Source organism: Euprymna scolopes, chromosome 18, assembly GCF_053919585.1.
Source record: "Euprymna scolopes isolate OS-2025 chromosome 18, ASM5391958v1, whole genome shotgun sequence".
NCBI lineage: Eukaryota > Metazoa > Mollusca > Cephalopoda > Sepiida > Sepiolidae > Euprymna > Euprymna scolopes.
In genome coordinates, this window is record NC_136499.1 from 64,377,082 (window position 1) to 64,401,578 (window position 24,497).

Sequence of the window (24,497 nt, forward strand, 5' to 3'; positions counted from 1 at the left end):
CCCAACCTAGCAGGAATTAGCATGAGAAGTAATTTTAATGTGATAGATTCACACAGGTATATTAGACGAAATCTTGTGGCCTTGCACTTTCAAAATAAATGTTGGATTTATTGTCCGTTTTTTTTTGGGGGGGGGGGGGCTTCAATAAATAGCAGCAAAATAAAATGAAATTTAACTTCTCTTCTGGACAAGTCTGAACACCTGCACACACAAATAGCATAGTCTGAAAAATCCTTAAATCTGTTCTGGTAGAAACAACCGTATTTATATTTAATAGACTTTGAACAGAAATAGTGAATAGCACACTCTGGGCTCATTTTTATTTTACACACGCACACACGAAATGTTTTTTTTTTTGGGGGGGGGGAGCTGTGCACCAACTGTTTCTGGCGAGAGAGTATTAATTAACCATTCTTGAATTGATTTTGATTCTTTATTGTGTTCACTACGATGTGATGCAAGTAAAAGAAAAAAATGAATATTTCCCTGGTTGAGAGCTTTGAAATCTGATCTAAAAAATGTTTGTATAAACTTTTTAGTTTTTTTACTTACAATTTTCAAACTGGTTTTATCTTTTTTGTTTGAATTTCTCATCTTCAGTGTTATTTTCACAACATTTCAGTTGCTGTAACCTCCAACCTTCTTTAGGTGTATTTTGTCAAATGCGAGAAATTTTCTATCTAGCTCGGGAATCTCGAATGGAACCCTTTATTTAATCCATGTAACATGCTCTGGTGTCATCAGCTATGATTGGGTAGAAATTCTATTGTAATTCATGATTTTGAGTGTCACTTGTACTGAAGATTGAACTTTCAACCTCCAGAAGAGTATAACTTACAACTGAACTTGACCAAGTATTTTATCCACTATCTTTTCTTTTTTTTTTTTTTTTTTGTTATCACAATGTTCCGGAAGTTTTGCTTTCAGATCTTCATGTTCCTTGTGATAAATTGTAGAAAATGTTACTCTCCAACCTCCATCAGGTACATTTTCTTGTCAAGGGTTATTTGATAATTTCATTTAATCTCTAGAGAATGGGGGCGGGTGATGGAGAATGAAAGAATTTAGTTTTTAAAATGAATATACCTATGTAATTATTAAAAGAAAAACTTTGTTAGTCATATTAGGGCTATAACAAGAGAATATTATTGTTTTGTCTCTCGAGTATATATCCGACACAGTTAATCAATCGAGAACCACATCACTAGCTATAAACATAAGATATTAACTGATATATACTCGAGTCAAAACAATGAACAGAATATTCTCTTGTCATATCCCTCGTCATTATGCTCAATCCAGATTTGATTTAAAAGAAAAAAAAAAAAAAAAAAAATTCCAAGTAATTTTAGTTTTGGTGTGTACAAATGTATTTGTTGGTATCAGAAGTTGTCATTTGAATTTTAAAACAATCTAACCGGAAGTTATCAACTGAAATATTTATTTTTTTAAATCGCTTTAATTAATATTATTATTCGTCCTGGATATGACCTTAAACTATATCCGATGGTGAGGCCCCAGCTTGCGGGTTTTGGGGAGTGTGGAGCCACCCTTAATTGCCATTGCTCCCAGGTCCAATCTTACCCGGAGTGGTAGCATCTGTTAGGGTAGAAATCGACTTAAAAAATATATTCTATTAAAAACTTTTTCTTCAAAATCACTGGATTCAGCATTAAATAACCTGAAAAGAGTTGATATGCTATAAAACAAAAACGACCAGTAATATTATTATTGGTTATATTAAAACTAGTGTGTGGGCCTGATCTCATCTCTGCTTTACCAAAAAATGCTCAGCTTAGCTAGCCCCCATACTCTACAAACTGCACAACAAATTTCTATGAATAAACTTTTTCTTATTCTGTTAGGAATTTATATTGGAAACTTGGATTAATTTTTTAGAAATTAATTATTAAAAAAAGTATATATTTTTTAATCACAAACACATAAAATAATCTTCAGGCACAGTCAGCAATAAACTGCTCTACAACCCTTCCATTCTCTTTGACTTCATCTAGAGCATATTTTTAGATATGTGATGAGAGCAACCATTTTCCAATAAATATTGAATGTGCACAACCTCAAGAGGAAAGCTACCACAATGAAGATTAACTAAAGCAAACTGGGAGGAATTTAGATGCCTATGCTGCAAACCTCAACACAAAATGAAAACGTCAATTCAATCAATGACTTCAAAAAAAAGATTAATGACAGTAGCAAAAAAAAAAAAAAAAATAAATAAATAAAAAAAAAAATAAATGCATTTCTATACAAACAAACTTCTTACAAAAGAGACGAATCATGGTTCAACAAAGAACATAGAGAAGCCATTCAACTAGGAAAATGATTACAAAAACTTCAAACTAAACCCATAAAACCAAATCTTAATATCTTACATTTCACAGAAATCTATCAAGGAAACCAAAAGAAATTCCAGTGCAATTCCATATTCCTCCTTCTCCTCTGAAAAAATACAAACAAATCTTTTTGTATGTACCCGTGATGGAAAGAAAATATCATGCACCAAAAATCACACAAATTAAGTAGTTTTATTTAGAAAAAAAAAATTAAATTTTTATGAATGACTATCGACACTCTCTTAATGCCATTTTGCAAATAGTTTGAGAAGGACATTTTTAACATGGCGAGGAGCATTGAAAAAAATCAGCCTCGTACATTGTGATCTCTACAAATTCTTTATAGTATCGTAATGTTTTTCTGTATAAAAAAGCTTTTTGGTCAATTTACATGATTTTTGCTGTACAATATTTTCTATCCATCATGGCTATGTTTATCAAACATTTTTTTGGTTGGTGTCTTGCGGGCAGAGAAGGTATGGACTGTCAAAACGCTGGAGACAAACTAAACGCATAAACCGAAACTTAGTCTAGAATATAGGGAAACTTGTGGAAAAACAAAACAAGAAAAGAACTTCCTTTAAACACCTTTATAAATAATACAATAATAGGAAAAACACCTATTATAGACCTACTAGTCAAGTCTATCCAAAAATCTTAAACAGACTAATAAAAACGTCATAAAAAATAATAATAATAAAAAAAAAAAAAATTAAAACTCACTTGAAATAATTCTGAAGAATATAATAAACAGATCAACCCTATAAAACTAATTCCACAAACAAATCTCAAAACACAGCTACCAACCTAGACAGGATTCATAACAAATTTTAAAAATAACTATAGCAGGAATTCATAAGATATCTTAATGTAAATAACTTATGGATCAGAAACACATTTCCAGAAACATGGAAATTAATGGCAATTTGCCCAATCCTTAAAAACTGGCAAGGATAACCCTGACCCCCAAAACTGTTCATTCATTGCTTTGGCAAGCTGCCTCTGCATGACGATGGGGTGGATAATTAACAACACACTAGAAGCAAAAGGTTTTATCTTCTAAATGGATTTTCATAAAAAAATAGAAAGCCAAAGACCATCTTATCCATTTGAGACCTTTATTAAGAAAGCTTTCATTGACATGGAGAAAATCTTTAGCACCACCTGTGGACACTGTATCATGAGACATACAAGACCGAGGCCAAATAGAAAGACTACCCCTCATGCATGAAAAACTTTCCCTTCCAGAGAAAATTCGAAGTCAGTTATATCTATTCTATTAGGCCTCCAATATCAAGAGAATGAGTACTGTATCTAGCATGCTCCAACAAATTAATTGCGGTCACTGACTTAACTACTGTAGAGAAATTTTGAACATTGAGATTCTTTTGGAAGGGAGGGGCCTCTGATGATAGCAGTAGTATCCAAGGCTAAATCTCTGGTACGTTACTATGGTGATAAGTCGCCTATACACCGCTAAAGTCATCATCAAACATAGCAGCATGCCAAATGACTCAAAACGGCAGACAATATTCAAACATTGCTAGTCAGTCGTCAGAGCAGCAAGCCTATTCCTAATGATATATGGAGGTATGAACTACAAGCAACGAATATTACTTATTCCCTCAAAATAACCCCCCCCCTTACTCTCTTTTTATCTTGTATCCAAGTTGCCTTTCTTTGTTGTTGCCATATTCACTTTACGTTTTACTTGCTAACGTAGGTTATGGTACACTAGTCAACACCTTGTCAACCTCATTAGTGCCACAGATCCAATTACAAAGATGTCACCAGCAAGTGCCTCTGTCCGCAACACTTATTTAAAAAAAAAAAAAAAACTTTGTAAAATGCCTAAATTCTTTGACTGCACCCTCTGTGTAGATAGATGGCTTTGTCATCTGCTACAAATCCACTCACATCTGCATTATAGAAAGATGCCTACAACTTTAAATTTTAAAGAGTAAACAGATTTGCAACAGAGGACAGCTTCAGATTCTCAAAATCCTAAACTCAATACAAATTCCTGGGTGTTCAATAAAACACTAACCATTCAGAGATGGTTTATCTGAAAAATAAATGCATCAGAGCTCTACAATTTGTAAAAGTGGTGGCCTATATAAAGTAGAGAACCAACTACCAAATGCTGTCCGATATCAATCACGGATTCGCTCTCAACTGGACTATACCATATTTGATTACAGATCTGATAGATCGTACCTAAAACAATGTATACAATTCACCAAAAATATTTGAGGAGACATTTTAGAATTCAAAACATCGATTGAAATTTGATACATCAAGGTTCATGAAACATTCTCATCAAATCAGAAGTGAAAAACTAGCTGTAAATACCTCATAAAACCGAAATCATGTCTAATTAAAACCACTCAACTAATCGAAAATAGAAAACATTGTGATAAAAGATAAATTGATAAAATCCATAATAGAAGAATACAAATATCTTTGACAAAGATATTTAACTCAATCATACCATTGTGTATCACTTGAAAAACATGGTCCCTAATCAAAACAAATTTCCCAAAGCAAAGACTCCTCTCCGAATACCTTTCAAGGCAAACGTCATAATATTCTAGTACAACACCCTAAATACCACCAGATGTATAAATAGATGTCTCTAAAGACAATATATTCATCAAAAAAAAAAAAATAAAATAAATAAATATAAAGTAGTGCCAAAAGTTCAGTTTTTATAGCTAAATCATATGCAAGAAACCCCGTGCTTATCTTGGAAAGCAATCACACAGCTTCACACTTTCTGATTCAGTCTTAATATTAACATCAATAAAATCAAGAAGATCCCCATATTAAGTAGATTAGACTGTTATACTCCAAAAAGGTTCTTTGTTGGATCTCTGGTCATATTGGAGAGAAAGAAAACCAAAAACTGACGCAGCGGCCAAATCTGTTTTTGACCAACTTCAGTTTCCATACATCAATTGAAAAGTTTAAATTAATAGCTTTTTCCACAAAAATGATAACTCTAGACACATAAGATCAATGCATTCATTCATACTATAACAAGACCCATAACCATAGTGAACATTGTGCCAAACACCAATCATTGTCAAATACTAGCTTACAGAATGTAGAACTATCATGCCAAGAAAAACTTTATCAATGGCAATAATATAAAAAAGACTTAAAAAAAAAAAAAACCCCAAAAAACACCAACATAGAAAAAATACTGTAATCAATAAAATCTATATTAGAACACACAAATTACAAACTAACCAACAAAATATACTCACCCATAATTAACAGCAGTTAACAGCAAAGCAAACAAAACTTTCCACTGTAGAATTAATTTCCAACCTCTTGGCATAAAATTGCACAAAATAGGATGAAATACCGTAAAACCCAATGAATAATATATTTTTGGCTTTATATTGATTTAATGATCGAAAAATGAAGATAACATTTTGGAGATTACTCTAAGATGTCCACTGGTCGGTTTCTGTGACGCTCGATGTAGAAATAACATTTTCATACAGATTGATATAATTTTAGATGTATCCAAGCAAATTGATAAATTTAAAAGGGTGTTTTTTGTTTTTTCATGACACACCTTAAGAATATCTGTTCACATTTTTTATTCTCAGTTTGTGACTTTCACTATTCATTCAGTATTAAAACTTTAATAAACAATCCAAAGTATAAAAAATGCAATAGTTTTAAGGTCCAAATTGTGATTTTTAGAGTGTGGAGTTGCCTCTTAGTTGTTGTTACTGTCCTGTCCATTATTACCCATTATTACAATTGTCCAAATATCTTTGTGCAAATAGAATTTAGCAATTACACGTTACTTATTTACAAAATTTATGCCTACAAAACAACCAAATAGGAATTTACACGATAAATATTTGAAGATAGTCTTATTGTCTAAGAACCAATTTTTATAGTGTATAACTAAAAATGCTGACTTTGAACAAGTGAAGAATCCTTACAATGTAATATCTTGTAATAGAAAATTAATCATAATAAACCAATAATTATTAGATCAAACTAGTTTAAATAATGGACAAAATCCCTTTTATCTCTTAAAAAAAATAAATAAAAAAAAACTTACAAAAATGACATGGAAATACTATTTTACATGTTTATATAAAATTCATTTCAACAGTTAAGACATTGAATCTTCATTATATGATTCATAGAATAGTAGAGGTCAAATAAAATCTTTCTTGGTTTCAACATTAAATAACCCCCAAAAGAGTTGATACGTTCGTAAAGCAAAACAATTCTTAGAGATGTTTGGACGCATCTAATAAGATACGTCCTTTCAATCTGTGCGTCTAGTGATAATGGTATTTCAAACGTAAGTATGATGGACGGAGACAAAACCTCAGATATGAGGATACATTTAAAAATATTGATGCAAAGTTGAAAGTATCATTTTTGTATTGAAAATCCATTGCGAAATTGTGGATTAAACCTGTACAACTTTTCATGTAATTTATTGGCAGAATTTAAGGCACAATAAAGATGAAAACCTTTGCCAAAGATGAGATATTTACATTCATCACTCGAAATACACTGTAAGAATTACGAGAATCTTTGGCTAGATTCGGTTCCATACAGAAATAAACAGGAATTCTTAACATAAATCCTCAAAGCCAACTTCAGACATTCTATATAGGCTCTCCTTGAAGTTTTCACAATTAGAAATAATTATTTTTCTTTTGTCTTTTTGTTGCATTGATATTTTTGCTTTGTGTTACCCGATTTTGATGGTCAGAGTTTTATCTATGTATACCTCTATCGGTATTTTGTGCGTGTAAAAACACTGGAAGCTATGTTTCTATTTTTCGTTTGTCTTTCACGCTTTCTTTAGCATATCAGTATTTCCAGTAAGTTCAGATTATTTAAAATATCTCATCTAAAAGTAGGTATCATAAACCATTTTTTTTTTTTTTTCATAATATCAAAAACAAAATAAAATGATGGCACCTAAATCTTAGCAAAACATAAACAATGATAGGTATTTACAGCAAAAATTATGGAAAATTATACATTAAAAATATAAATTTGTATATTTCCAATCTCCATTGGTATCGTTAAGCAACGTTGAGCCTGGTCAGTACCAGATGGGTGACCATTTGGAACTTCCAGGTGCTGTATGTACTCTCCGTTTATTTTAGCATTGTTTCCAGTCGTCCTGGACTTTTCCTTGCCACTGAACTCAAGCAGTGTTGATTCAGAAGTGTGGTTGGAGATTGCACAACCTTTGCCTCACAATTACATATGCAGCTGATCTTACAAGGGCCATCCTTTATCTTTCGATACTGAATGGAAGCATCGATTGATACGAAGACATTGTCTTAAAAAGGGAGAACACAGGAGATAAGTCATTAAATGAGTTTGTGCCAATGAAGAATTTGAAATATACCTATATCTATAAAAATGAACGTGTCTGTCTATTTCCCTACACAATAACTCTGTCAATTTTTAGTCTACAGACTCGAAATTTGATATACAGGGTACTGAGATTTGGGCAAATCTATGTGATTGGTTTTTGGCCAGAAATTTGGCTGTTAAGGGGTCAAAGTTTAACGATTTGACCTTTGAGAACTCTACCAAACTCCTCCGACAATTTTGGGTCTAAACACTTGAAATTTTAGATAAAGGATCCTTGGACATGGATCTAACTTAACTTAATTTGAGCTCAAAACAAATAATGGGTCATAATATGGGGTCAAAGTTAAAAAAATTGACTTTTTTTTTTTTTGCTCAGCATGTACCTCCAAACACCCAGGCAACACCGGGCACCCATGCTAGTATACAAGAAAACTGATTTATATTTTTAATTAAAAATTCTACTTAATAATTTTAGTATAGATACCTACTTTAACCTGATATGTAAGCATATCAGTTTTTTCTGTTAATTTATTTTAAACTTATATATTTCCCCTGTGTATTTCTAACTACAAGCGTCCATCATTTTTTGTCATATAACCTTTTACAGCCAATTCCATTCTAAGAATACAAAATAATGACAGATTTTTAAATGGATTTTTTTTTTTTTTTTTTTTTTTTCAAAGATTTGCAATTATTCTTATTTTCGGAGAATATTTTGATATTTTCAATTCCTTTTGTTGGAAATCGTTGATAAAAATATTAAAAGATCCAAAATGTTTTATGTATTTTAAAAATATATTTAATTTCTGAAAGTAAAATATGGATTATCTTAATTCTGAAACTTATAGTCACTCTGTTATCCGCCCCCTAAAAAGTTTAATTTGATAATTGGATTGTAGAAATGTGTTATACATAACATTGTCTAAAATAACAACTATTGGGTGTATGCTTATGAAATTTTGACTCCATGTTCATAACATTGAAAATATTCTGTTATGATCTATGAAATAGAAACACCACACACATACATACATAATGTATGTATGTATTTAATGTTAATAGGAAAATTATAAGGCATTTGTAATGAATGCACATCCAGGTAATTTCAGTACTTATTCAGTCCAAAGTATTGAGGAAGAATCTGGAGTCAGTTCAAGAAATGACCATAACAATTTGATTTGAAAGCTACAAAAGATAAAACGGCGGGCAACTCTAAGTATAAGAAAGGTTAGCATTAAACAACTTTTAATTTTTTTTTTTTTTTTTTTTTTTGTAGCCCTTCAGAAAATATTTAAAAAATGGCTTCCAAATTGTAAACTGTTACGGTCATTTCTGGTATCGATTCAGAATTCTTGATCAATACTTGGAACCGACTTTGTAAGTGTTGATACCCCATGGATGCCCACTCATTACAAGTACCAATTCTACTTTTCTTCAGAAAGATTTTTTTTTTAATTTATTTTTCTTTTTACTAATGAGGATAACATCAAATGTCAGTGCATTTGAAAGTAAGTAAAACAATTTGCAGTGTATATTTGTATAATTAGTGATTTTTTTTCACCTTGGATTACAATTGTTTTTCATAACAATGAATGAATACATTAATTTAATTGATTATTTAAATATGTATTAACATTCTAGAATGTTTCATGATAGATTTTACTTGAGCGTATTAAATAGAAAACATTTTATCTGACACACACACATACACACACTGACTTATTGAAATTGTAAAAATGAAATGTAAGCATACAATAATATAGACATTCATGGATACACTTGTTTTAATATTTCGTTTTTCACTTTTTAAGTGAACTTTTAATTATGCCAGACTTTTAGGGACACACCCAAAATTGATCTGTTTATGTGACGCCTCTGCCTTGAGAGTTCATTACTATAGTGACACCAACATTTTCTGACCGTTCTGATTTTGGTGGTACTATCAGATCAGGCTGTCTAAAGATACCGACTTCCTCACCTAAAATACACAAAACGTTTTATTTTTTTTCTCCAAAACTTAAAAAGTCAAAAACAATTTTCATCTACAAAACAACCAAACACCATGAATAGATATTTGAAAAAAATATAGAATTTGAAGCATAAAACCTTTTTTCAAAATTATTGGAGTCAGCATTAAATCACCTGAAAAAGGTTGATATGATATAAAACAAAACCAAAGTTCATGAATAAATAAATAAGGTATAAAGAACTTGAAGCATAAAAACTTCTTTCAAGATTATTATATTCAGCATTAAATAGCCTGAAAAAGATTGATATACTATAAAGCAAATTAACTAAACAGTCAAACTTGGTTTTGGTGTGTGTATATATATATATATATATATATATATATATATATATATATATATAACATTTTTACACCAACCTAGTATTTAAATCTGAAACCATGTCCCAAACAATGGCGGTCCAAACAGCAGGATAGTATCATGATTGGTCGATCATCTCTTGCAACTCTGTTCAAGACAACCTTGGTTTGGGATGTGTTGCAGAACAGGAAAGGAGCCAGCTTGAATCAACCATGATAAATGCTGTTGCCATAACAAACCTGAAATGAATTCTCTCCACCTGACTACACAGATTTATGTATGACTTTTATTGAATAGAAACTATTGTCATATTAACGAGATTAGAATGTTAAGCATGCAAAAGAAGACCTCAGTTTAACGTCCGTTTTATATGCTACCATGTGTCTGAAGGTTTTGAGTAATTGACTTCCAAAGTAACTTATTTCTGACCAGGTGTTTAATCCGTCTTGCCCTCAGGTTCATTTTTTATCACTTCCTTCCATATTAAAGAATGTACAATGATCAGCTAATTAGTTAAGGAGTGAATCCTGTATGTACAAATGTAACCACATACTTCATTGTATATAAATAGATTGACTCGCACTTCTGCAAAATTTGCTGACACCTAATACACATTCTTCCCACTTCTACCTTATATTATCTGATTAAAATTGCATCCCATAAACCGTTGGTTATTTGAAAAAACGCATCCAATCACTTATGAGACGTTGTGCCAACAGGCAAACAAATAAAACCCAATGTTGACCGCAAACATTCAATTTGAACAATTTGTCCTTGCATCCATCAGCTCACGGATTTCAAGGCATTTGCAGAATAGCCATCAAAATCTGCAGTTTGTAACCAGGACAGACATACAGGCGATTTGCTGCTGATTTATTTGTTTTGTCTGTAATATGGAATGTCAACCATTTTGTCGAATGTTTGAAAGTGAAACTTAATGTAAATGATTCATTGAATGTGGATTTCTATTATACTGATTGCTGGGGTGAGTGGGTGGGGGTGATACCATTTGCACAACATTTCATGCATAAATTAATTAAATTGATCCGATTGGATTTGAAAGCTGCTATTATTTTCCATTAGGTTTTGTTTTAGGATTTGATTTTTCAATGATGAAAAAGAATAATTTTCATAGTATTTTAAATAAAAATTCTTATACAACATGGCATAACAAATGAATTGTATATACAGTATTTGGAAGTATAAGACTTTCAAAGAATCTAATCCCCAGTTTATGCCAATGTTAAGATTAAAAAGAATGAAATGTATCCATTTAATTTTTTAAGGGTATATTAAGGTTGAAAGGCAGCTCATATTTTTAAGGCAAATTAAAGAAAAAAAAATATCGTTTTGGTTTTCCTAAATCTATAGTTAAATGCAAAATATCTATTAAAAAAATTAAAGAAAATATACTAATATATTACTTTTTTTTTCTGGAGATGGGACATCGTACAGATGCCAGACATTCACCTACTATTTCAGAGATGCTAATCAAGAGATCTTTGTAGGATTATAAAATTCTTTGAGAGCAATATTTTGTATTTTTCTTGCACTTATCCACCAGCTATATTCGCCAGATAGTTTAAATACTTTATCAATCATGAACTCGGTTGCTTCTACAATTACTGAAATGGAGATCTTTCCAAGTAGTTTCTTTTCATGTCATAAAACCTTGGTGTTTAGAGATCTTCTCCCAGCTCTGTTTAAGCCAGCATCATTAGAGACACTGACTTCACCTGAGGTTGCTACTTTCTCTCCTCTCATAAGTCTTATGTAACAGCTCTATTTTCTAGTTATGTAGCTGTAGTGATTGCATAGTTTTTCTGATAGATGTTCCCATAACTTGCAGCTACTCTACAAGTGGTTCAGTGGAGATATTTATCCACTCCATTGTGTTGCATTATGGAGTAACCATCCCCCAGCAAGATCCTACAACTTTGTCAGATGGTTCATCTCCCCCCCCCTCTCTCTCTCTCTCCCTACAGGTAATCCTACCAGACCGAGTTACCGATATACCGGTAATTTCCGAAAATGCTATATACCGAGTTAATGCCAAACCAGTATTTTTCCGACCATGTGTTTTTGTGTTATCTGAGAGCTAAAAATAGCTACTCAATTGCGACACTTCATCTGACCACATTTGTGCTGTGTGCATGGAGAAACACCTGAGATACAACAGACAGCACCCTGGAGTATCTTACAAAAACAACCCTCAAAAGAAGATGAAGACAAGATTCTGGTGCACTCACTGCAGAAAGTACCTGTACATCAATGAGGGCTCCACCTGTTGGGTGGACTGACACACGAAGGCTGAATACTGGCGGTAGATGAAAGGCGAAAAGTTACTAACGTGTTTAAATTTGTTTCACAATCTTTCCTAAGAGGCCAGGCACAGGGGCAAATTAGGTAGTTAGTAGTTCAGGAGCAGTAGTTCAGGTCTGGTAGGGTTAATGATTAAAATTCAAACTTACAGAGAGAGCTTCTGGTAGAGAAGTGTGGACATCTCTAAAAATGCCATTTCAAACTCAAATATGATAAACTGATGAAAACGATTTTACTTATATGTTTAGATGCATTTAAAAATTTCCCTTCCTGAAAATAACCATTTAAATTTTTTTTTTTCCCCAAAAAATGCTTGTTAAATTCTTTTTATTGCTATACAAATGTAATTGCATACTTTTAATTGCGTGAGTTTTACTAAAATGGCCAAGCAGGCAAAGGATATCTATCTCTAATGAAGATTTGTTCTGTTGTCATGACACCATCCTCTCAGACATTACCTTCTTCTTCGTGGAGTAATGCAGTTCGTTATAACATCCATTCAAATTTTAATAGTGTATATATATGATACTAAAACTGAGAACCTTGTATGTTTTGACAGATAGAATTGAAGATATATTTCAACGAAATTTACCTTCGTTGATAATGTAATCTCAGAACTAAAGAGAAATTCTAAAACTCATTCAATAATTATCACTTTTGAATTCAATAGAAACTGGTCATATATATATATATATATATATATATATATATATTTAAATTAAATTGTGATTTAATCAATTTCAAAAAACTCATTGAAATGAAATGAAGTGGTTGAGTTTCCTATCAAAGAATTTTTATTATTCTAAGCAAGACAAAGAATACTTTAGAAAATTAATCTCATATCCTTTTTCTGAAAATCCTCCTGCTACAGGACTTCTGATAAATTTATTATTTTGACTTTGACTTTCCATGTCTCACTGACTTTAGCAAATAGGGTGCATACCTTTGTAAGTATTTGCTAATATTTTCTCTCCTCTAATGAGATGGTAGACATCGAAACCCTATAGGTTAAGGAGATTAATTTTCTAAAGTATTCTTTGTCTTGCTTAGAATAATAAAAATTCTTTATATGAAACTCAACCACTTCATTTCATTTCAATTAATTTTTTGAAATTCATTGAATCACAATTTAATTTATTTGCTTTATCTTGCATATTGAGCAATTCTTGATGTGATGGGATAACTTATAGAATATTACTGCCAGTAATATTTTGTAAACTTTACAATCTCACGTTTCCATAACAACTGATTGTTAAATAAAAACTATTCAGAAGTACACACACACACACACACACACACACACACACCATTTTGATGCTAATTTTTTTTTTTTTTTTTTCAGTGGTCAATTAATATTTAATTAAAAAAATCATTGTCCTATGTTAGTTTTCAAAGAACAGAACTTGAAAATTATAGAATTTTAAAAAAAAGTTTAAATAAAAAGGATAATGTGAGGTTCAGGGCTAGGTGGAGTACATAGTCTTCATTACTAACTAACACGGGTTGTGCCATCTAATGCCATTTAAAAGTTCATATATAAATAAAATTTTTAAATTTATCTGTCAGTTGTTTGTAATTTATCTTTTTCCTCTACATTTCTAGACTTTTAATAAATTTAAGAGATAAGACATGCATACACTAGAAAGCCAATAAATTCTTATCTATTACCAAAGTCTATTTCGAGATGTACACATCTTGTCTATGCTGTACAACTGAGATAAGAAAAACTTCTTTGAAATAAAGAAAAACATATTTTTTTTTTGTACTGAATTTGTTTTTAATTGGTTTACTAGCAGCAGCAGTAGTCAACATGAACTTAAGAAGAAGTCATAAAATTCGATATTGTAAACTTTTACAGCAGTTTTGTGGTTTCGTTTTTGGATGGGAAACATGTAAATGCAAAAGGTTGGAGGGAATGCTCACAGAAATATCAATCTTATAGTTATGCAACTTATAAACTGATCCCGTTATAAAATATGATAAATATTTAAAACTATCAAATTTATCGAAGAAAAGTTTCTTGTTGAATTTAAATAACATTTAAGCTAACAAATAAAACTTTTTTTTTTTCTGGTTTGGCAATTTTCATTCGTTATTGTTGTACCATGTAATTGGCAATATAATATACTTTGCTACAGTTTATATATAAAAAAAAATATTTTAATATTGTTCGAAGGATTAGTAATACAAAACATTTAAAAATCACCGAAAAATAAAAATTGGCTTTTGTCAGTAATAAAACAAGCTTTAATAGACTTCTGATATATATATTAGATTTTCTTCATACTTTAAACAATGATTTCTTGAATCTTTAACATGGATTACAAATCTGGAACTTTATAGAAAAAATAAGTAATATAAAAAAAAACTGGGCTTTAACTTAAAATTTAGAACAAGGGATAAATACAATTTTTTCCTTCTATGAATGAAAAAAAAAATTTTTAGTCTGAAAAATGATAGCATTTCTGTCTCATTCATATAATTCCAATGTTAAGCACTATTTTAAATGAACATATAAATATTTATACGGTAGATACATGTTTTAAAAATCGAATTTTGTTATTGAATGCATGATTTACATATGGTAGTTTTGTGTTTCAAGTTTGCCTAGATCTGCTGAACATAATTTTGCTCTTATTTAAAGGAAGAATTCATTTTACCATTATCAAATGAAAATACATCTGACCTAGTTTAAATATCATTTGAAGGATATTATTCAACAAGTCTCTTATTGAGATTTTTGGGTCTTGCAAACCTAATCATTTATTATTAAATCATTAAAATGGTGGCAACAATTTTAATGATACAGCACTAATATTAAAAACAAATAAACTACTGAATACTACTTTGCTTGCATAGAAAACTTCAAATAACAACACTACTGATAAATGGTCTGGCATCACAGAATAAAGAAATAGAGAAAAAAAAAAAAAAAAGAATCAAGTGACAAACATTGTACAATAGCTATACCGAAATCCGGTCAGGAGAGAAAATTGAAGGATTAGATGTGTCATCTGGAGTCAAGTACAAAATTCAAGCACAAAAAAAAAAAAAAAAAAAATGGAAGAAAATTTTGACAGTAAAATATTAAGCAATGCACCCGTACCTTAGCATGTAGAGAATTTCAACATAAAACGAAAAGAAAACTAAAATTCCCTCACTGAAACGAAAAAGAAAGAACTTCCAGGGTGACAAAAAAAAAAAAAAAAAAAAAAATGCTGGTAGTAGTCAAAGCAAATGTTTTCCTTTTTTCATAAGTGTCGTCTGCAGACCCAACAACAATAAGATTAGATAGGTATATTCCTATGCCTGTGTGACTCCTCCATAAGTAATATCATTGTCTTAACCTTGAAGCCCTCTCCCACCCTAGCAAGCACGCTAGTCATCCATTTTGTTTCCATTATTTCTAGCTGAATGAAGTTTCTCCATTTCACTTGTTAGTAGTTGTGTATATCATTTCATTAGCTAAAGATGCAAAATCGATGTAATTTTTAATTTGAGTTAAAATTTTAAATAGATTTAAATCAAATATATAGTGTATATCATTGTTTTAACAGAAATAAGCTAACGAAGGAAATTAAAAAGTTCATGAAAAATTGTGCAAAATAAAGATGGACACTACTTAATAACACTTGCTTCAGAATTATTTTTTCTTTTCACGTTGTTTATTTATTTATTATTTTTTAAGATTGAGAAGGAACCAGACTCCCACCCTTGTTAATTGCATATATTAAGCAAGTTGTCAGGTACTTCAAAATACCTGAAAGAGACTAGTCTTATCAGTTGATTGCTGGAATGTGTGTTGTGACATCATCAACCATCAGATATTACGCACATACACCCCATCCCTACTTCACTGTCATGCACACTTTTTGTGGTGGTGGTAGTGATAGATTGACGTCCCTGAGGAATGCATTTGTAATGACAAGGATATGGATTAATTTGGATTATCAGATTCTGTTACCAATTACCTTTTTGTCTTTTTCATTTTTTCAAATGCATATTTCTTCATCTTCTTGCATCTGTGAAGATGTCCCTTCCTAATGTCTTATCAGTAAGCAATAACTAACATACAAGTTTCAACTCCACTGCCTGTCTACATGGATTAGGTGTCATCTCTTTACATGTTTAGTGTCAAATGATCTATATACTACTAAACTCTTTAGATCTTGTCATTGTAGATGATGTCATATACTTCTAAAATTTTGTGGATCTTGTTTGTTTAAACCAAATACAAGTATTTTCAATACTTATCTGACTACTCTCTTCCCTGTTAAAAAGTACTCCTTCTCTTCCCTTATTTCGTTTATGTCTAATACCCTACCATCACTTACACACTTTCAGAGACTCTCTAATATAATAAATGTGACTTTTAACATATAGATAAGTAGAAATTAATTTCATGCTGTTTTTTCCCCTCCTGTCCACATTTTGTTGCCTCCCCAAAAGGGCATTTGAAGACACAAGGTCGGTTTTAAATACAGAGAAAATTCTTCTCAAAAAGAGGCACTCCGGATTAAGACGAAAATTAAAATTGTTTCGGCCCAGGAGGTTTTCCTCCTTCACTGGCTAAGAACAGAACATATACTACACCTTGCTCTTAGCTCCCAAATTTATCCTGCCTGTCGTCTTTTCTTATCCGTTTGTGATGCTTATCTTTTGACTTTTCCATAACTGAAAAAGGTATATTATATCAAAAGGTGGAATGACTCTTTAAAAAAAAAAATCCATGCCATATTTAGTTTTTATTTATTTTTGTCATTAAAGCAATACAACACAACTAGTAACAGAAATCATCCTTTATTACTCTGTATCTGAAAGCTATAGTTGATATCAAGTTTCATTCTTAATTATAGTTTTAAGTATCAATTAAAAGGAAATTTGATACGTTGATAAATGATTAATTGATGTATGCGAAGTTAATAAATGGTGGAGACGAATGAACCGACCAGGCAATAAGCTGTCTACACTTACAACTATTATTATTCTGGAGATAGTATATCTAAATAAATAAACGCATGTGGACTTATTCTACGTTAACAGTAAAAGAGGTTATGCTCATTTCATTTTGTGATACAACATAGTATTTGAAATATTGTAGATTAAAAGTAAACCACAACCACCCCCAATCGGCGTTTCATAAACAGTTCCTAATAAATTAAAATACACAATTTTGTTGATAGTAAAATGTTTGATGTCGTTACTAGCAAAAGTACCTGTCGTTGACTGGGTTCAAAACAACCTACAGAAAATGGACTCTTATTTATGAAAGTATGATAGGTTATGAAAAGGAAGGGTTGTAAAAAGATAGCTTCGAATTTGGGGGTATCAAAACCAAAGCAAAATATGATGAAAGTAAAAATAAAATAACCCCCATAATTTATTATACCATACCTGTTCACACTGAAACACTTATCACAATATTCTGTGGATCTATATTAAAAAACCTTGTTAAACTTTGTGACATATTTCCATTCTATGGAGGTCAGGCGCGAACGGACACCCCATAATTTTATTATACCATATTTGTTCAAACTGAAACATAATTATCAAAGTATACTTACGCAGATAGATATGAAAAGTCTTTATTAAAGTTTGTGCCTATTTCCATTCTATGAAGGTCAGGCACAATTTTATACCATCCCTATTTAAGTTAAGAATACTTTGATAAGTATGTTTTATGTACATCTATCTCAAAAACACTTGTAAACGTTTTTTTTTTTTTTTAATTTTAAAATTTATTTCCATACTTTGTGGACCAAGTGCATACGCAGACCCCACAATTTTAATTAATCATCATTATGCCAGATCAAACATACCCATTCCTGTGTCTTGATATATCTATCGGTTTTCTATAATAGTCAACCATATAGGAGCCTATTCATGACCAGACACACACATAGACGTTCAACTTTATATATATATATATATATATATATATATATATATAAAATGTGTGTGAGTGGAGCACTCTGAAGAAAATAACTGTTCTGTAAAAGGAATTGAATCATCCAGGTGATTAATATTTTGAAAATAGAGGTAACTAAAATCAATGCAAAATTCATTGAAAGGTGATATATATTTCCTTCATTAACCGTAGCAGACTTGTTAGCTCAGAGGGTAGAACATTGGACGATTATGACCAGTAGTAGCTAATATCCACGGTTTGAATTTAGGGTTGAAGCACTTGCTGTATCTAATCACCGATAAGCCTTAAAAAGACTCAAGACAAAATTAATTGAAAACAGTGTTTTAGCAAATAAAATATTTCATATACAATTAGACACAACATATGCAAATAATTATACCAGCTACCATTTTCTTCAGGTAGGATCTGGAGCTGAGTCAGACCTTGTTAATGGGCATCTCTGTCCATGGCATCCCAGATGTTTGCCTTCAGGGCCTCTTTGGTATTGTAGTGCCTGTTCTCCACTCCCCCCTCAAAAATGGTAGTATTGCAGTTTAGCAATAATGAGTTGGATGACCAGTTAAACACTTTGACAAATAGCCAAGCCTGTGTAGTCCTGACCTTATGGGTAGGGGTAGAGTTTTGTTGAAATACTTAGTGTCTCATTAACCACTGAGATGTAGTACTTTTTAATGGCACTTTGGCTATGACGTCACAGTGCTGTTGTCAATAAAAAAAAACTAGTCTGGATTTATCTGTAATATATATTGTGTGTGTGTGAATCCTTGACACAAATTTGATTTTCATGAATCTGGGCTAGCGATGTGTGTGGTAGAAAGTAACTGACCATTAAAAGTTTGTAATCCAATAGATAAAAAGTGGCCGTAAAAAATACATTTCTCCACAAAAGCAATCGCTAAAAGAATGTAGTTTTTTTTTGGTTTTTTTTTTTCTCTTCTGATTGTGTTATATTGAGCGTACTATTGGTCCACCAACTTAGTTGGACTTGGACTTTAGAATTCACCCTCATCCGTTCATCCGTTTGCTCCCAAAATTCTCAATAACTACCAATTACATTTTTCTGAAATTTTGCAACTACTCAAGGGAGGAAATGTAACATTCCCTGATTTTTGATAAAAATTCTGGTTGCGTCTCCAGGAGGTCAAAAGGGGTCAAAATAGCATTTTTCGGGACATAAAATCTTTTCTGAACATTAGATTTTGCTGAAAATTACCCAAAAGCAAGATAACGTGGACATACACTTAGAAACGTAATATTTAACCCTGGGAAAATTCTGGGGCTTGAGTCCCAGGATGTTTTAGGGGTGAAAAACACCTTTTGGGGCTAATTCTTATTTTTCTCCTAAAATTTGTGTGTTTCTAAATAGGTCTTAAATGATACCAAATTTGTTTTGATTCAGTATCATTTAAGGTATCGTTTGTCATGAAATGGTGTCATTAGGCTAGGCGTTTAATTGGTTAAAATAGGTAACAGTTCTACGACTGATTTTGGCTAACAGTATAAGGGAAGTAACTCTTGTAGACTTGATTTTTACAAATATTGATTTTAAATTCATGGATTGAACTTTAATACGTGTGATTGGATTACAATATAAGGTTACAAACTAGTAAGCAGGCAACTATTTTATTTATTTTTTTTAAGTGCCTTCTACACATGAAGATCCGACCTTTATCTAACTATACCCTCGTGGGGAGGCAAGTAAATAAGAACATGTCAATTCGGTTTTGTTCTACAATCCGAATTGACTATGTATTTATTCCAATTCATATTTGTTACCTGTGAATGTTAGGCTGAGGAGTTTAAATAATAAACTCTCAGCTAGTGTTCATAGGCAGTCATGAAGATTTCGTCAGTGATAAGAACCTTCAAATTTTTGTACTTTGTACATAGATCATTTAGAGTTTTATCAGAAAAGGTTTTTCTTGATCTGCCATGAAAAATAGAAAGATGAAAAGCTGTGAAGTGTGGCGCTGTTTATTTTACTGGCTGCAGTACCACTGGAAGCTGCAACAAGAACAGCTGGATGTTTCATATCCTTGGGAGAAAGTGTTAGCTTGAGGTAAGCAGCTATAAAGTTAACCACATGCCTTTTTCCAGTCCCACCACAAGAACATGACAAAGGTATCAGTCAGGGGACCATATAGTTTTTGGCTTGTTTAGTTATTGAATTCACGTTTCAGGTGATGTAACATCCAACCTTTTTCAAATGCATCTTTTGTGAACTCTGGAAACATATAGTGGAATATGAAAAAATGTCAGCGAGGATATTGTTTGAAATGTTAATAGAAAAATTGAAGCTGAGGATTGTAGTAAAAAAAACTAAGATAAAAGGAAAATATTTTGATATAAAGGTAAAGGGGGGAAAAAAATGATAAAATCATTTTTAGACAAAAAACAAAACAAAAAAAAAAAAAACTAACTATATAGACAAATGTGAGCATCAGGATAATTTTTTTATTCCTGTTTTCTGAACTGATATTTGGGCAGAAGATAGTTTTGTTTATGATGTGTAAATTTGTGTAATGAAAAAATTAATCATACGTGTCAGGTGTTATGAATAGAATATTTTTTAAGGAAATAAACAAAATGGAATTATCAAAGCAAATGAAATTGAAAGAGGCAGCCATATATAATATTCTAATCTTAGATAATTTTCAAACAGATAACATTCTTTATTCTTGAATCCGTATTTGACTGTTAACATAAGCAGGAGAAAATTGAGAACTGAATTAAAGATGAAAAATAGAAATGTAAAAAGTTGTCTGTGATGTGACCCAGGAATGAATTTTGTTATAAATACTACGATGTGAAGAAAATACAAAAAAAGAATGGTTAAAAGTATGAATAATATAAAACTGCAGTATGTTCTTAATACATCATCATTTTTTTATATCATAATTCTGAAATATGCCTGGAATGAAGAAACTACAATAGAACCCTGGGATACGGTGGCCTTAGGATACAGTTTTTTTCATGTTATGATGTGGAATACGATGTTTTCCCATCCTCTGGCTACGGTTTTATCCTTGCCTTATCGTGTTATTTATGTTATTTGATTATATACACGTGTATTCTCTACTTTACTGTATTTTGTTACTAATTTTTAATGTATCATGGGGTTCTACTGCACTTGAAGAAAGCAGATTGTATTAAGATTGAAAATCTTAAGAGAAAGAAATGATATGACCTACTACTGATGTTAGGCCCAAATAACCTATCTAGAGACCTGGTGAAATGGGTGGCTGTGGGAGTAGACATTAGTGTGAAAATAATTCTAACCTTTGTCTGTCAGAAGCTGCTAAGCCAGAAAAAAAAAAAAAAAATGAAAGAATTTTTGAAATAGAATAAATTTTCCGGAAGCATGCACCAGAAATTTGTCCAATAAGATTTTAGAAATGCTATCTACACTCATATCACTTGCAATAATTTAGGTGACTGAAATAGAAAAATAATGGAAACTTTTAGTCAGCATTTGGTCTTGTGATGAAAGATGCTAGCAATTAGAAAATGTATTGTCTAAAGGAAGAAATTGTATACTTCTGAAATACGAGTGTAGAAAAAAACAAAACAAAACAAAAACACTGAGTACAAGAAATTGCAGACGAATGTTACTATTTTAATAACGATAGAATCCAAATCATTATTTCTATTTACTTGCTTCCCCACGGGAGCAGAGGTAAATACAAGGTTGATTTCGAATGTGAGGAAAAGTCAGCTCCTCAAAAAGAGGTACTCTGGATAGAACAAAAATAAAAGTTGCCTCAGTTTAAAAAGATTTCTTTACTGGTTTAGGAGAGAAAAGATGAAATGTAATATTAAAACAGATACACCACTTTGTTCCTAAAAGTCAATTATGTCCCGTTGTTTAGAGAATAAAATATGAGTAAAATGAAGTGTTAAACAAAAAAACAAAACAAAAAAAAACCGTTTAATTTAAGGTTTAAAAATCAAAATATGATTTGTTTGTTTTTGCCAGTGAATTAGCAGTAAGCAAAGGTAATTAAAATGAAAGGTTTAGAAAGAGTGGTTTTTAGTTATAGCCAGGAAAAATTAAAATGTTGACTAACAAATGCAGAAATCACCTGAGAAAGAAGTGTAAATAAATGGAAAAGTAATTACAGATATTTACGTCATTTGGACAAATTAAACCCTGTAACATAGGTAACAAACTCATTAGCAAATGAATGTAGATGCTTAGCCAATAATAATAATAATAATAAAAAAAGGCTGGTGTTATATTGGAAATTGAAAAAAAAAATATTACTGAAAGATTTATTGAACTGGATAGAATATGTAAATAATGAAACCGATTAGAATTTTTTTTTTTTTTTTAATAATTGTCGAACATGACTGATTCTTTAAAATGAGACATAACTTTTTTTTTTGTTGATACATTGCTATTTAAGCTTGACTTTAATAATCTGACAAGATTACTTTATTAGATTGGCAATGTTAAAATGCATAGCACAAACCTATCAAAGCAGTGGCTTCGATCATCTGGTATAAAATTAAAATAATAATTTTAAACTTCAAGTAGTTTCTCATTAATAACGATGCGCTTCCTAGCTCAGGAATGTAAAAATGTTCCTCAATCTCCCTATAAAGAGAAGTTCGGAACTATTCACTCCTTCCTCCTTGAAAACATTGGATGAAGTGCCCTTAAAAAGGAACAATCACCTCCTCTGGTTGAGCTGACAATGTTTTGATATCAGATTGATAACTGTGGATGGGTTGAAAAATGTTGGATAGTAATAGGTTGCCAATCCGTGGTGTCCTGGGTATGATCTTACTGCATTTGATGGTAAGGTGTTACTTTGAAAGCTTTGGTGAATGTGGAGTCACCTCTTACCTCTCAAGTTCAATCTAACAGAGTAGTAGTACTCCTGCGTTTTATCTATAAGTTACATAAGTTATCCCTTGCATAACCCTAAACTGTCTCCCATGCCACATTCCACCATAATGAAATCTATTCTCAATCCTTTCTGCCCTCCCTATCAACTCACCGCACCCCCACCATCACCACAGTGCGGCATATGACACAAAACTGCAGAAAATTAGAAAGGATCAAAAGCAATGTGTAGACAGGAATCGTCTGTTATTTTATGAAACATTAGTCTTGGTGGGAGGACACAAAATGCTTTGTCTACCTAATCTAACTAATAACTGCGTTTTCGTTTGTGTGGACTTTAATTTTCTTTCTCTCAAATATCTCTTGCTTTTGGATGTTTTAAATTTTTATCTTGATTTTTCTCGTTTTGTACTGGATATTTTTAATAAAACCTATATGTAATGTCCTTTATTTCCTTCTAAAAACTCGCCTTTTTGTTAGAATTTACAATATTGCATTTAAAAAGAAAGTTAAGTGCGTTTCAAAATTTTAAGATTTTTTTTATTTTTAAGACATTGCATACAATGAGATGGTTGTAACGTAGCAGGAAAAGGAGAAATACATATGAATAGAGAGAAAAAGAAAGGGGTATACCAAATAGCAAGTGAAAAAACTATTTATGCTACTATTAAATATACTTAATTGGTAAGTGTTTCTCACGTAATTTGAAGAGAAATTGTAATACTAATAAAACAAATGAGAAAGGTTAGACTGTTTTAATAGTGCATATTTGTGTTGATTTATGATCTTTCAAACCAATGCATTTCAGGTGAAAACATTACGTACTGACGTGTCATGTTGAAATGAGCATAAATTTAAAAAAAAAAAATAAATAAAAAAGAAGGAAAATGAATCAATAGAAAAATAATTTTTCTAAAGTCAGGGTTAGAAATTTTGTTACAGTGGTGCTTTGGGTGCCTCCTAAATCAGGGCTTTCAGTAGCACTCTGGAGATCTCATGACTTATTTTTTTCACTGCCCATTTATGAAATTTTTTTTTTTTTTTTTTTTGTTTGTTTGTTTTTTTTTTTTTTTTTTTTTTTAAATATTTTGCTTGGAAGTGTTACATAAACTTTTTCAAACAAATGAGTTTCAGCATAATGAGAGACAAGTTTTAACAGAAATTTTAAGCACACTCTTTGAATGCTTTGTTATTTATGGACCTGTCAATAATCAGAAACAAACTCTAGAGCCGTAAATTACACTGGGCTACAATTCTTTTACTTTTTGAATGTTGTCTAGATTTCTACAACTGATTTAGAGCATTTTCGCACTACTGAATCAGGAAATGGCATACATTAA

The 24,497-nt window shown here is 31.3% G+C and overlaps 1 protein-coding gene across 2 annotated transcripts in view; it reads left to right on the top strand.

Moving 5' to 3' along the window:
* The window catches only part of LOC145297641 (lysophosphatidylcholine acyltransferase 1-like), a 306,578-nt gene that overhangs the window by 149,503 nt on the left and 132,578 nt on the right, over nucleotides 1–24,497 (top strand). The window lies entirely within an intron of this gene.